General features: G+C 42.0%; 11 non-coding genes and 1 pseudogene across 11 annotated transcripts; all 12 read right to left on the minus strand.

Moving 5' to 3' along the window:
* Positions 1 to 5,019: 5,019 nt before the first annotated feature.
* On the minus strand, positions 5,020 to 5,122 carry LOC127743560 (uncharacterized; annotated as a pseudogene).
* A 182-nt stretch (positions 5,123 to 5,304) lies between these two features.
* LOC127743425 (5S ribosomal RNA) lies at positions 5,305 to 5,423 on the minus strand. The gene has a single exon (XR_008004817.1). It is a non-coding gene; the product is annotated as a 5S ribosomal RNA (ribosomal RNA).
* A 180-nt stretch (positions 5,424 to 5,603) lies between these two features.
* On the minus strand, positions 5,604 to 5,722 carry LOC127743258 (5S ribosomal RNA). The gene has a single exon (XR_008004652.1). It is a non-coding gene; the product is annotated as a 5S ribosomal RNA (ribosomal RNA).
* Positions 5,723 to 5,904: 182 nt separating this feature from the next.
* LOC127743475 (5S ribosomal RNA) lies at positions 5,905 to 6,023 on the minus strand. The gene has a single exon (XR_008004867.1). It is a non-coding gene; the product is annotated as a 5S ribosomal RNA (ribosomal RNA).
* Positions 6,024 to 6,206: 183 nt separating this feature from the next.
* LOC127743436 (5S ribosomal RNA) lies at positions 6,207 to 6,325 on the minus strand. Its single transcript, XR_008004828.1, has one exon. It is a non-coding gene; the product is annotated as a 5S ribosomal RNA (ribosomal RNA).
* A 188-nt stretch (positions 6,326 to 6,513) lies between these two features.
* Positions 6,514 to 6,632, minus strand: LOC127743336 (5S ribosomal RNA). Its single transcript, XR_008004728.1, has one exon. It is a non-coding gene; the product is annotated as a 5S ribosomal RNA (ribosomal RNA).
* Positions 6,633 to 6,812: 180 nt separating this feature from the next.
* On the minus strand, positions 6,813 to 6,931 carry LOC127743414 (5S ribosomal RNA). The gene has a single exon (XR_008004806.1). It is a non-coding gene; the product is annotated as a 5S ribosomal RNA (ribosomal RNA).
* A 140-nt stretch (positions 6,932 to 7,071) lies between these two features.
* On the minus strand, positions 7,072 to 7,190 carry LOC127743291 (5S ribosomal RNA). Its single transcript, XR_008004685.1, has one exon. It is a non-coding gene; the product is annotated as a 5S ribosomal RNA (ribosomal RNA).
* A 181-nt stretch (positions 7,191 to 7,371) lies between these two features.
* LOC127743314 (5S ribosomal RNA) lies at positions 7,372 to 7,490 on the minus strand. The gene has a single exon (XR_008004706.1). It is a non-coding gene; the product is annotated as a 5S ribosomal RNA (ribosomal RNA).
* Positions 7,491 to 7,673: 183 nt separating this feature from the next.
* On the minus strand, positions 7,674 to 7,792 carry LOC127743325 (5S ribosomal RNA). Its single transcript, XR_008004717.1, has one exon. It is a non-coding gene; the product is annotated as a 5S ribosomal RNA (ribosomal RNA).
* Positions 7,793 to 7,982: 190 nt separating this feature from the next.
* LOC127743364 (5S ribosomal RNA) lies at positions 7,983 to 8,101 on the minus strand. The gene has a single exon (XR_008004756.1). It is a non-coding gene; the product is annotated as a 5S ribosomal RNA (ribosomal RNA).
* Positions 8,102 to 8,281: 180 nt separating this feature from the next.
* On the minus strand, positions 8,282 to 8,400 carry LOC127743251 (5S ribosomal RNA). The gene has a single exon (XR_008004646.1). It is a non-coding gene; the product is annotated as a 5S ribosomal RNA (ribosomal RNA).
* Positions 8,401 to 14,495: the final 6,095 nt, after the last annotated feature.

Consider the following 14,495-nt stretch of genomic DNA (forward strand, 5'->3'; position numbering starts at 1 on the left):
GAAAGAATGATGGAAAAGGAGAAATGTTATTGAGGATCTGAAAAATCATCAAATTGATTCTTGAAGCAAGAAAAAGCAGTGAATACAAAAAAAATTTAATAAAGTTGTGATCCAAGGCAAAAAGAGTGTGCTTAAGAACCCTGGACACCTCTGATTGGGGACTCTAGCAAAGCTGAGTCACAATTTGAAAAGGTTCACCCAATTATGTGTCTGTGGCATGTATGTATCCGGTGGTAATACTGGAAGACAGAGTGCTTTGGGCCACGGCCAAGACTCAATAAGTAGTTGTGTTCAAGAATTATCATACTTAACTAGGAGAATCAATAACACTATTTGAGTTCTGAGTTCCTATGGATGCCAATCATTCTAAACTTCAAAGGATAAAGTGAGATGCCGAAACTGTTCAGAAGCAAAAAGCCACTAGTCCCGCTCATCTAATTGGAGCTAAGTTTCTTTGATATTTTGGAGTCTATAGTATATTCTCTTCTTTTTATTCTATTTTGATTTTCAGTTGCTTGGGGACAAGCAACAATTTAAGTTTGGTGTTGTGATGAGCGGATAATTTATACGCTTTTTGGCATGGTTTTTAGTATGTTTTAGTATATTTTAGATAGTTTTTAGTATATTTTTATTAGTTTTTAGTTAAAATTCACTTTTCTGGACTTTACTATGAGTTTGTGTGTTTTTTTGTGATTCAGGTATTTTCTGGTTGAAATTGAGGGNGGGGGTTCATCTTCCCAAGTCTCATTACCAAATAACTTGTTATTTAGCTTCATGATTGCTCCAAGGTATTTAGCAACTTGCTCTTCAGTGACATTGATGAGCGGATAATTTGTACGCTTTTTGGCATTGTTTTTAGTATGTTTTTAGTATGATCTAGTTAGTTTTTAGTATATTTTTATTAGTTTTTAGACATCCTGGGCTTTCCAGCAATGTATAATAGTCCATACTTTGCCCGAGATTTGATGGCCCAAACCGGCGTTGCAAATAAGCTTCAGAATTCCCAGCGTTTAACGCTGGAACTGGCATAAAAATTGGAGTTAAATGCCCAAACTGGCATAAAAGCTGGTGTTTAACCCCAGAAAAAGTCTCTACACATGAAAGCTTCAATGCTCAGCCTAAGAACACACTAAGTGGACCCAGAAGTGGATTTTTACGTCATTTACTCATTTCTGTATACCCTAGGTTACTAGTTCACTATTAATAGGATCTTTTGACATTGTATCTGTACCTCATGACACTTTACACGTTTCTTTGTGTACTTCCTAAGGCATGAGTCTCTAAACCCCATGGTTGGGGATGAGGAGCTCTGCTGTGTCTTGATGGATTAATGCAATGACTACTGTTTTTCATTCAATCATGCTTGCTCCCATTCTAAGATATCACTTGTTCCTAAATCTGATGAATGTGATGATCCGTGACACTCATCATCATTCTCGCCTATGAACGTGTGCCTGATAACCACCTCCGTTCTACTTTAGATTGAGTGAATATCTCTTGGATTCCTTAATCAGAATCTTCGTGGTATAAGCTAGAATTGATGGCGGCATTCAAGAGAATCCGGAAGGTCTAAACCTTGTCGAGCATCTCCAAAACCTCAACCTGTTCTCCATTACTGCAAAACAAGTACTTATTTCATGTTCTTTTACTTTTCACAATCAATCCTGATAATTATTGATATCCTGACTAAGAGTTACAAGATAACCATAGCTTGCTTCAAGCCGACAATCTCCGTGGGATCGACCCTTACTCACGTAAGGTATTATTTGGACGACCCAGTGCACTTGCTGGTTAGTTGTGCGGGATTGCAAAAGTGTGATTGCAATTTTGTGCAACAAGCAACCTTGTCCGGCGGAGCGAGTAGGTGCTCTGGATGATAGTTCCTTGCCGCTATGGAGGGGAACATAAGTTCACAAAAGCGGTTGGGGAACCTTGCAGAATCTTTCGCCGGTTTGCCCTTTTCATTCTCATCAATGAGCCGGGAGCCTCACCAGAATGTTCTGGAGAAGGTCCTCATTCACCAAACCAAAACTTCCACCGTTCCCGGTGACCATGAAAATCAAAACAAGAAATCAAATTTAAGAGCAAATAATCAGATCAAAGAAAAATTTGACCAATAATTTACCTAAGGCTGCATTGTAGATGCAGAGATAGAAACAGAGAGGCTGGAGAGAGAAGACATAAACAGCGAAGAGGCTAGGGGAGGCAAAAATAACAGAGAGTGAATCGAAGCACACAAGGAGCGAAGGCGATAGAGCAGATGGGAAGAGACAATAGAGGAAGGAGGGCAGAGACTGGCGGCGCAGAGGAAGGAAAGGCGACCTCCATTCGCTAACCGACACGGTGAGTAGTGAGCACCGAGGGAGTGCGAGCGCCAGCAGAGACAGGTTAGGGGAGACGACGGAGCGAGCCCTGACAGATGAGAGAGTGCAAGCACCGTAGATGAGCTTTGTCTGAGTGTTAGGGTTTTCAGAGCGTTAGTGTGTAATAGGGGAGAAGAGTAGAAGTCTGATGAGTTAGTGACTTAGTGTAGCGCGTTTGGGAGGGAGTTTCTTTTTTTTAGTGGAACCTTTTTAGCACGCTTTTCTAGGGTGCCAATAGAGTTATTAGAAATGGGGACGCTTTAAAAACGTGCCAAGATCAAAAACTTTTCGCCACGCTTTATAAGTATCTCTATTTCTCCCTATGGCCACGCTTTTTAAGTGTGTCAAGAAAAAGCGTATCCAAATCTCTAATCAATTTCCACCCTCATAAAAGCGTGGCTATAGACCCCTTTCGCCACGCTTTTTAAACGTGGCAAAAAAAGCGTGTCCAAATCCCTAATCAATTGCCACCCTCGTAAAAGCGTGGCCATTGACCACTTTTGGCCATGCTTTTAAAGTGTGGCAAGAAAAAAGCGTGGCCATAGGCCTTTTTTCTTGTAGTGTACTTGGAGAGAATACTTCCAACTCTTAGCACCATACTAATTCGAATCTTGTTGATTAGATTTAGTGCCAGAATGACTAATTCGAATTAAATCAATTCGATTTATATGAAGAGTGGGAATGCTTCCAACTTTCGATTTAGTATTGGAATGGCTAATTCAAATTAAATCAATTCGATTTGTATATAAATATGCATGGGGATATGCATGTCGTATTTTTTATTTTTAGACTTTTACGTAATTTTGTTCTCTCTTTGGATTATTTAGGTATTTTACCCTTTATTTTTAATATATATTTGTATTCCAATATGTATTTTATACTGATAGCTGACTTTGGTGGCTGATTTTGGTGTACACGTAGTATAGTCGAAATCATTAATGTTACCTTCTCTTATACTGATAGCTGACTTTGGTGGCTATTTTTTTTACAATATTAAATACGTAAAAATGAACCATTTTTATTGCTACACTTTGTAATTTTTGTTTCAAGTTCCATCGCTCATCCAAAAGAATTTTTTAATTATTCTTTTATCACTTTTTATAACTATAATTGATTTTTAGCTCATGATATTAGTGGACAAATAATGTGTTTTTTTTTGTTGCCCCACGATATCCTCTAGCGTAGTTCGACATGTTAAGAATTAATCCGTCGCGAATCTGAACTTCATTTAAGGGTTTGCTGCCGGCCAATGAATTGCTATATGCATAAAGTGAGATCTGAATCTTCGATACTTGTTTAAGCGGACGAGTGAGCTGACCAACCCAAATTAGTTTGGACAAATAATACATTATTCAAGTGAATCAAGCCATTTTTTTTGTTCTGAAAACGTATATTGTGCAGGAGAAATATACATTTTTTTTTTGGTGATGAAGAAACATACATTTTAAAAACTATAAATAAATTTAGCCCGGTCCACAAATTTAATCGACATGGGCCTAAATGAGTTAAACTGACCCATCTTTGGTTTTTGTGTGTATTTGTTTCTTAATCAATCCTTGCCACATTAAATGTAGTCCCTCAACTTTGTGGTGGAATTATATAAATCTCTACATTAATTAATTAAATATTTGGTGAATCTAAATAAATCTTTTGTACATAAATTTATAATACAATTCACCTCTTCTATGGATATATTTTTCAATCAAATATTTTCGGTAATTTTTAAGCAGTGATGGCCAAATATTTTTTTCTTTTTCAAATAAATAAATCTTATTTCCAACAAATAAGAAAAACTATATATATATATATATATATAAGAAGCTAGTTGGGTTTAATCAAAACTAAAATTATTATTCGTAACTTTCATATAATTATGTAATTTAATTTTATATTATGTTTAATATTTTGAAATATTTTCCTAATTTTAGATGGGTTGCGAAAAAATAATTTATGAATGTATCCAAAACGAACGAAAACATAAAATTTCTTTCATGCAAAGAAAAGATGAAATCATGAAGAAAATTTCAACATTTTTAAAGTTATGTAAAGTTAAAACTTGTCTAATTGTTTATGGAGATGATTCTTTTTAACTAATGACTTGACTACAAGAATATTCAAAGGTACAATCCATAATTGAAACATACGAGGTTCAAAAGAACAATGAGACACACCCCATGATCTTTGATGGAAAAGAATTTTTCACGAACAAGAAGATCATGGATGAGGCTTAGATTTTTAAATTGAGAAAGAGGGTACTCCGACTAAAGTATCCTATCATGGATCCAATCTTTACTACCTTAGATGGGAACCAATTGATGGAGTTCATTGCTTTGGTGAACACTAAAATTGAAACTTGTAAAGAAAGAATTGACATGTTGAAGGAGGATAATAAAGATACTGGTAGCAACTTTAATGTTGACCAAAGTTAAAGTCAGCTCAATTTCATTAGTGATGGTATGATCACACCTATTATAGTTCGCACACACAATTTTTTTAACCATGCGGTGCGAGAGAGTGTAACACTATCCGCGAAGCTTTGCAGGTACCGTAGGTGCCTGCTGAGGATGAGGCCATTGCGGCTCGCCCTTGGGTGTCCTACTCGGGATAGCGTCAATTAAAGAACAAGGGTCGGCACGACGTAAAAAAAAAAAAAAAAGAGGCGCAACACGAGGACTTCCCAGGAGGTACTCTCGCCCAAGCACGCTTAACTGCACAGTTCTGATGGGATCCGGTGCATTAGTGCTGGTATGATCGCACCTATTATAGTTCGCACACACAATTTTCTTAACCATGCGGCGCGAGAGAGCGCAACACTATCCGCGAAGCCTTGTGGGTACCGTAGGTGCCTGCCGAGGATGAGGCCATTGCGGCTCGCCCTTAGGTGTCCTACTCGTGATAGCGTCATTTAAAGAACGAGGGTCGGCACGACGTAAAAAAAAAAGAGGTGCAACACGAGGACTTCCCAGGAGGTCACCCATCCTAGTACTACTCTCGCCAAAGCACGCTGAACTGCAGAGTTCTGATGGGATCCGGTGCATTAGTGTTGGTATGATCGCACCTATTATACTTCGCACACACAATTTTCTTAACCATGCGGCGCGAGGAGCGTAACACTATCCGCGAAGCCTTGCAGGTACCGTAGGTGCCTCCTGAGGATGAGGCCATTGCGGCTCGCTCATAGATGTCCTACTCGGGATAGCGACATTTAAAGAACGATGGCCGGCACGACGTAAAAAAAAAGAGGTGCAACACGAGGACTTCCCAGGAGGTCACCCATCCTAGTACTACTCTCGCCCAAGCACACTGAACTGCGGAGTTCTAATGGGATCCGGTGCATTAGTGCTGGTATGATCGCACTTATTATAGTTCGCTCAGACAATTTTCTTAACCATGCTGTGCGAGAGAGCGTAACACTATCCTCGAAGCCTTGTGGGTACCGTAGCTGCCTGCCGAGGATGAGGTCATTGCGGCTCGCCCTTAGGTGTCCTACTCGTAATTGCGTCATTTAAAGAATAAGGGTCGGCACGACGTTAAAAAAAAAGAGGTGCAACACGAGGACTTCCCAGGAGGTCACCCATCCTAGTACTACTCTCGCCCAAGCACACTGAACTGCGGAGTTCTAATGGGATCCGGTGCATTAGTGCTGGTATGATCGCACCTATTATAGTTCGCACACACAATTTTCTTAACCATGCTGCGCGAGAGAGCGTAACACTATCCAGGAAGCCTTGCGGGTACCGTAGGTGCCTGCCGAGGATGAGGTCATTGTGGCTCGCCCTTAGGTGTCCTACTCGGGATATCGTCATTTAAAGAACGATGGTCGGTACGACGTAAAAAAAAAAAGAAGTGCAACACGAGGACTTCCAAGGAGGTCACCCATCCTAGTACTACTCTCGCCCAAGCACGCTGAACTGCGGAGTTCTGATGGGATACGGTGCATTAGTGCTGGTACGATCGCACCTATTATAGTTCGCACACACAAGTTTCTTAACCATGCGGCGCGAGAGAGCGTAACCTTATCCGCGAAGCCTTGCGGGTACTGTAGGTGCCTGCCGAGGATGAGGCCGTTGCAGCTCGCACTTAGATGTCCTACTCGTGATAGCGTCATTTAAGGAACGAGGGTCGGCACGACGTAAAAAAAAAATAAAAAGAGGTGCAACACGAGGACTTCCCAGGAGGTTACCCATCCTAGTACTACTCTCGCCCAAGCACGCTGAACTGCAGAGTTCTGATGGGATCCGGTGCATTAGTGCTGGTATGATCGCAGCTATTATAGTTCGCACACACAATTTTCTTAACCATGCGGTGCGAGAGAACGTAACACTATCCGCGAAGGCTTCCGGGTACCGTAGGTGCCTGCGAGGATGAGGCCATTACGGCTCGCACTTAGGTGTCCGACTCGTGATAGCGTCATTTAAAGAACAAGGGTCGGCACGACGTTAAAAAAAAGAGTTGCAACAAGAGGACTTCCAAGGAGGTCACCCATCCTAGTACTACTCTCGCCCAAGCACGCTGAACTGCGGAGTTCTGATGGGATCCGGTGCATTAGTGTTGGTATGATCGCAACTGTTATAGTTCGCACACAATTTTTTTAACCATGCGGCGCGAGAGAGTGTAACACTATCCACGAATCCTTGTGGGTACCGTAGGTGCCTGCCGAGGATGAGGTCATTTAAAGAACGAGGGTCGGTACGACGTAAAAAAAAAAGAGGTGCAACACGAGGACTTCCCAGGAGGTCACCCATCCTAGTACTACTCTCGCCCAAGCACGCCGAACTGCGGAGTTCTGATGGGATCCGGTGGATTAGTGCTGGTATGATCGCACCTATTACAGTTCACACACACAATTTTCTTAACCATGCGGCGCGAGAGAGCGTAACACTATCCGCGAAGCCTTGCGGGTACCATAGGTGCCTGCCGAGGATGAGGCCATTGCGGCTCGCCCTTAGGTGTCCTACTCGGGATAGCGTCATTTAAAGAACGATGGTCGGCACGACATAAAAAAAAAGAGGCGCAACACGAGGACTTCCCAGAAGGTCGCCCATCCTAGTACTAATCTCGCCCAAGCACGTTGAACTGCGGAGTTCTGATGGGATCCGGTGCATTAGTGCAGGTATGATCGCACCTATTATAGTTTGCACACACAACTTTCTTAACCGTGCGGCGCGAGAGAGCGTAACACTATCCGCAAATCCTTGCGGGTACCGTAGGTGCCTGCCGAGGATGAGGCCATTGCGGCTCGCCCTTAGGTGTCCTACTCGAGATAGCGTCATTTAAAGAACGAAGGTCGGTACAACGTAAAAAAAAAAAGAGGTGCAACACGAGGACTTCCCAGGAGGTCACCCATCCTAGTACTACTCTCGCCCAAGCACACTGAACTGCGGAGTTCTGATGTGATCCGATGCATTAGTGCTGGTATGATCGCACCTATTATAGTTCGCACACACAATTTTCTTAACCATGCGGTGCGAGAGAGCGTAACACTATCCGTGAAGCCTTGCGCGTACCAATGGTGCCTGCCGAGGATGAGGCCATTGCGGCTCGCCCTTAGGTGTCCTACTCGGGATAGCGTCATTTAAAAAACGAGGGTCAGCACAACGTAAAAAAAAAAAAAAAAGAGAGGTGCAACACGAGGACTTCCCTGGAGGTCACCCATCCTAGTACCACTCTCGCCCAAGCACGCTTAACTGCGGAGTTCTGATGGGATCCAGTGCATTAGTGCTGGTATGATCGCACCTATTATAGTGTGCACTACAATTTTCTTAACCAGGGCGAGATAGCGTGACACTGTCCGCGAAGCCATGCGGGTACCGTAGGTGCCTGCCGAGGATGAGGCCATTGCGGCATGCCCTTTGGTGTCCTACTCGAGATATCGTCATTTAAAGAACGAGGGTCGGCACGACGTAAAAAAAAAAAAAGAGGTGCAACACGAGGAATTCCCAGGAGGTCACCCATCCTAGTACTACTCTCGCCCAAGCACGCTGAACTGCGGAGTTCTGACGGGATCCGGTGCATTAGTGCTGGTATGATCGCACCTATTATAGTTCGCACACACAATTTTCGTAACCATGCGGTGCGAGAGAGCGCAACACTATCCACGAAGCCTTGCGGGTACCGTAGGTGCCTGCCGAGGATAAGGCCATTGCGGCTCGCCCATCGGTGTCCTACTCGGGATAGCGTTATTTAAAGAATGAGGGTCTGCACAATGTAAAAGAAAAAAAGAGTTGCAACACGAAAAAAAAAGAATAGTTGCAACACGAGGACTGATGACAAGTCATCATATACCCATTTTTCAATCTAATTTCACTTGTTTTATTAGTCTTTATGCACTTTCTTGCATCCTAAGTAAGTGATTTGGAATGAAAATGCATAACTTCTTTAAATCAAGCAACTACCATTTAATTGATACTAACTCATGAGGTTTAAGCTAAATTTAATTGATTTTTAATTGATTTATAAGCCTTGTGAATTTAGTGATACTTTGAGTGGTTGTTTTGGTTTATTGTAGGTGAAGAAAAGAAGAAAAGAGGAAGCGTGGCTTAAGAAAGCGTGGCCCAAGGAGAAAAGAGTGTGGCGCATGGAAGGGAGGAAGCAAACATTGCCCTCCACAAGGGCACACTGCCCTCTAGGAGGGCAACATAAGGAAACAAGCCTTGAGAGGCAACCCTGCCCTGCCCACAACAAGGGCAGAGCACAAATTGATGCCAAGGACCAATCCTCCTCAAGGGCGGAGCACAAATTGGTGCCATGGATCAAGAAGAGCAAAAACTCCGCCCTGCCCTCCTCAAGAGCAATATCGGGCTCATCAAAGGAATAAATTCAAAGAAAAAGCTCACCAATGCTTGCCACAAGGATCGAACACGGCACCATGAGGAAGCAAGGAACTAAGCCTTATTTTGGTGCCAAGAAAACCAAGAAAAAAGGTAGCGTGTGCATTGCCCGAGTTTCAAATGTGGAGCTTCAATGTTGGAATCATTGCCCTGCCCTCCGCAAGGGCAGGGCAGCATTTTGTGGTGCACAACCAGCGCACCAGAATGGCGCACCAAGGGAGCTTCGGCAGCAACAGCACGCACGCACGGGCAGAATCTGGCGCACCAAAAATTTCTGCCCTGCCCACCACAAGGGCAGGGCAGCATCCTGCAGCACCACACACACCAAACACACATGCACAAGGCCGCACGCATCATTTTCTGCCCTGCCCTCCACAAGGGCAGGGCAGCCTCCTGGAAGCAACTTTTCTTGGGCTAAAAATTGGATTAAAAATCCAATTTAACTAATTTCTTCACCAAATCAAAAGCCCATCCAAATCCCAAGATCCAAGAATAGAAAGGGTATAAATAGGAGATAGTTTGATGTAATTAGGACCTTTCTTTTGAGCTTTGAATCTTTACCTTTATTTTTGAACTTTTGAACTTTCTCTTGGAGACTTCACTAAATTTCAGAGAATTGGGGAGGAGAATTGATCTCTTTTCTTCCTCGTTCTTGCTTGAACATTTTTACTTTTCTTGTTTGAGTTTTGGGTGTGAAGAATTGAGGAAATTCTGTCTCAATCTCCATTCAAAATCTCTTTAATTCCTCTTCTGCATAATTGAGTTCAATTTCATTTCCTTTACTGCTTCTTCTTTAATTCCTTGTTAATTGCTTTGTGAACTTGGATCTGGGAAGGCAATTGAGATCTAGACTTTGCTATCTAGTCTCTTGAGTCCTGAGATCCCATTTTCCTTTTTGGTTCTTCTGTGAACCCCTGCTGCAATTTAATTTCATTTCCTGTTTGAATTCTATTTACTCCCAATTCATTTTCTGCTTTATTACTTGTTGCAATTCACTTTCCCTTGCTGAAATTCTGAATTCCCAATCCCCAACCCCCTTTTTCTATTCAAGCAATTTATATTTCTTGCAGTTTAAGTTACTGTAATTTACATTTCTTGCACTTTAAGTTTCAGTCATTTAATTTCTTGTTCTTTAAGATTCAGCATCTTTTACTTTCAGTTATCTTTAATTTCTGCAATTCATCCCTCTCCCTTTACATTTCCTGCTATTTACTTACTGTTGGCTACAAAATCACTCAACCAATACTTGATTCGCTTGACTAAATCAACCACTAAACTAAAATTGCTCAATCCTTCAATCCATGTGGGATCGACCTCACTCTCGTGAGTTTTATTACTTGATGCGACCCGGTACACTTGCCGGTGAGTTTTGTGTTGGATCGTTTTCCACACATCAAGTTTTTGGCGCCGTTGCCGGGGATTGAAATAGATTGACAATGATTAAGTGAAGGGGAGGTCTAGATCAAGCACTTTTTCTTTTCTGTTTCTTTAATTTTTGACTAACACACTAACTGTTTGAATTTTTGCTTAAACTAACTAAAACTTCATTCTAGCAATAGATTGAAGTTTCACTGGTTTTCTGGATCTGTGTGTTTATTGTCGTGTGTTTGTATGTCAGGTACAGGAAGATCTTCCCCTATCCTCTTTGAAATTGACCAAAGAACTCTTCGAAGAATAAGAAGAGCTGAAAGAGGGAAGAACGTTATTGGAGAGGAAGAATCTGAGGAGGAATTTCAAGAAATGGAAGGAGATCCCAATCAACCAGGAGAAGGAGCCAACAATAATCAACAACAGAGAAGAGTCTTGGCTTCATACACATTCGCAAATGCTAGGCATTGTGGGAGTAGCATTCTTCCTCCCAATGTCAATGCAAACAATTTTGAACTCAAGCCACAACTATCAATGCAAACAACTTTGAACTAAAGCCACAACTCATCACTTTGGTTCAAAACAACTGCTCTTTTGGAGGAGGGCTGATGACAAGTCATCATATACCCATTTTTCAAGCTAATTTCATTTGTTTTGTTAGTCTTTATGCACTTTCTTGCTTCTTAAGTAAGTGATTTGGAGTGAAAATGCACAACTTCTTTAAATCAAGCAACCACCATGAAATTAATGTTAATCCATGAGGTTTAAGCTAATTTTAATTGAATTTTAATTGATTTATAAGCCTCTTGAATTTAGTGATACTTTGAGTGGTTGTTTTTGTTTCTTGTAGGTGAAGAAAAGAAAAAAAGGAAAAGCGTGGCCTAAGGAGGTGTGGCCCAAGGAAGAGAAAGTGTGGTCAAAGAGAGAAGAAGTGTGGCGCACAACATGAGGAAGGGCAAGCATTGCCCTCCACAAGGGCACACTGCCCTCTAGGAGGGCAACATAAGGGAACTAAGCAGAGAAGGCAACTCTGCCCTGCCCACTACAAGGGCAGAGCACAATTTTGTGCCTTGGAATCAAGAGGAATAAAATGTTGCCCTGCCCTCCACAAGGGCAGTATCAGGCTCACCAAGGGAGAAAATCAAAGGAAAATGTCTCCAAATGCTTGCCACAAGAGTTGGACACGGGACCATGAGGAAGCTAGGTACTAAGGTCCACTACTGTGCCAAGAAACCAAGGAAAATGACTTAGCGTGTGTCTCTGCCCGGATTCGAACACGGGACTGCATTTTGGAAACACTGCCCTGCCCTCCACGAGGGCAGGGTAGCATTTTGTTGGTGCACAACTCTGGCGCACCAAGAAATGAATCTGGCGCACCAAATCACTACCCTGGCAGCATCAGCGCGCACCACACTCGATCCTGGCAGCACCATATTTTTCTGCCCTGCCCTCCGCGAGGGCAGGGCAGCATCTTGTGCACCAAGACTCAATTCTGGCGCATCACAGCTTGAATCTGGCAGCACCAAGCACGCACCGTGGCACATTTCTGGCGCACCAGTTTTTCCTGCCCTGCCCTCCACGAGGGCAGGGCAGCGTTTTGCGCACCAAGACTGCACCAAGCCGCACCAAGCAAGCACCAACACGCATCAAATCCTGACCTACCCTCCACAAGGGCAGGGCAGCCTCCTGGAAGCTATTTTGTGGGCCAAAAATTTAATTCAAAATCCATTTTAATTCATTTCTTCACCAAATCAAAAGCCCATCCAAATCCCAAAATCCAAGAATAGAAAGTGTATAAATAGGAGCTAGTTTGATGTAATTAAGACCTTTTGCTTAGCTTTTGAATTTTGCACTTTCTTTTGAGCTTGGAATTTTACTTTTGCACTTTGGAACTTCTCTTGGTGTCTTCACTGAGATTTCAGAGAATTGGGGACGGGAATTGATCTCTCTTCTTCCTCATTCTTGCTTGGGTCTTTTTAATTTCCTTGTTTTGAGTTTTGGGTGTTACGAATTGAGGAAATTCTGTCTCAATCTCCACTCAAGAACTCTTTAATTTCTCTTCTGCATAATTGAACTCATTTACATTCCCTTTACTGCTTCTTCTTCAATTCCTTGTCAATTGCTTTGTGAACTTGGATCTGGGAAGGCAAATTGAGATCTAGACTTTGCTTTCTAGTCTCTTGAGACCTGAGATCCCATTTTACTTTTGGTTCTTCTGTAAACCCTGCTGCACTTTAACTTCATTTTCTGTTTGAATTTCAGTTTATTCCAATTCATCTTCTACTTTATTAATTGTTGCAATTTACTTTCTCTTTGTTTAGATTCTGCAATCCCAGTCCTCAAATCCCTTTTACATTCAAGCAATTTACATTCCTTGCCATTTAAGTTACTGCAATTTACATTTCTTACACTTTAAGTTTCAGTCATTTAATTTCTTGTTCTTTAAGATTCTACAAGTTTACTTTCTTGTTCTTTAATTTACTGCAATTTCCCTTCTCCCTTTACATTCCAAGCAATTTATATTCTGTTAAATACAACCCACTCAACCAAAACTTGATTCGCTTGACTAAATCAACCACTAAACTAAAATTGCTCAATCCTTCAATCCCTGTGGGATCGACCTCACTCATGTGAGTTATTATTACTTGATGCAACCCGGTACACTTGCCAGTGAGTTTTGTGTTGGATCATTTTTCACACATCAAGGGCTATTGGAGGACCCAAATCAACACTTATCTACCTTCTTGAGGATTTGTGATACTGTCAAAACCAATGGTGTGCCTCCTGACAGCTACAAGTTATTGCTCTTTCCATTCTCTCTCAGAGACAAAGCCACTCAATGGCTAGAAACATTTCCAAAGGAGAGCATCAACACTTGGGATGACTTGGTGAGCAAGTTTCTTGCCAAATTTTATCCCCCTCAAAGGATCATAAGATTGAAGACTGAGGTGTAGACATTCACTCAACTGGAGGCTGAAAATCTATATGAAGCATGGGAAAGGTATAAGGCACTACTGAGGAAATGTCCACTAGAGATGTTCACTGAGTGGGACAAGCTGCAGAACTTCTATGAGGGACTTACTTTGAAGGCTTAAGAAGCACTTGATCATTCAGCTGGGGGCTCATTACAACTCATGAAAACTATACAGAAAGCTCAAAATCTCATTGATATGGTGGCTAATAACCAATATTTCTTTGCTCACCAAAGGCAACGCCAACCATCACAAAGGAAAGGAGTAATGGAGTTGGAAGGAGTGGATTCAATCTTAGCTCAAAACAAAATGATGCAGCAGCAAATTCAGCAACAATTTGAGCAAATGGCCAAAAGAATTGATGGCCTGCAAGTTGCATCAGTGAGTGCCACAAGTCAACCATCAACTACTTGGGGGCAAAATGAAGAAATTCAAGAGGAGCAACAGCAAGAGCAAGTCCAATACCTGCACAACCAAAATCCTGGAACAAATGAAGTCTATGGAGATACTTACAATCCTTCTTGGAAGAACCATCCCAACCTCAGATGGGGAGACAACCACAATCAAATTCGGCAGCCATGGCAAAGGAACTCAACTCAAAAAAATTGGAAAAACACAAACCACAACAACCAGCCAAACACTAACCAAAACACGTACAGAAAACTACAAAATACTTATCCCAACTCTAACCATTATCCACCCAATAACCACCCAACTAACCAAAACACCTATCATCATCCATCAACACCCCAAAACCAACCAATCTCACAAGACTCTCAAAGGATTACTAATCTGGAGATGCTCATGGAAAAGATGATGAAGAACCAAGAATTGACAACAAAGAACCAAGAAGCTTCCATGAAGAACCTAGAGAGGCAGATTGGGCAAATCTCCAAACAAATTTCTGTTGAAAAACCATCAAGCTCACTACCAAGTGACACCATTCCTAATCCAAAAGAGGA

The sequence above is a fragment of the Arachis duranensis genome, chromosome 10 (assembly GCF_000817695.3).
Source record: "Arachis duranensis cultivar V14167 chromosome 10, aradu.V14167.gnm2.J7QH, whole genome shotgun sequence".
In the NCBI taxonomy this organism is placed as follows: Eukaryota; Viridiplantae; Streptophyta; class Magnoliopsida; order Fabales; family Fabaceae; genus Arachis; species Arachis duranensis.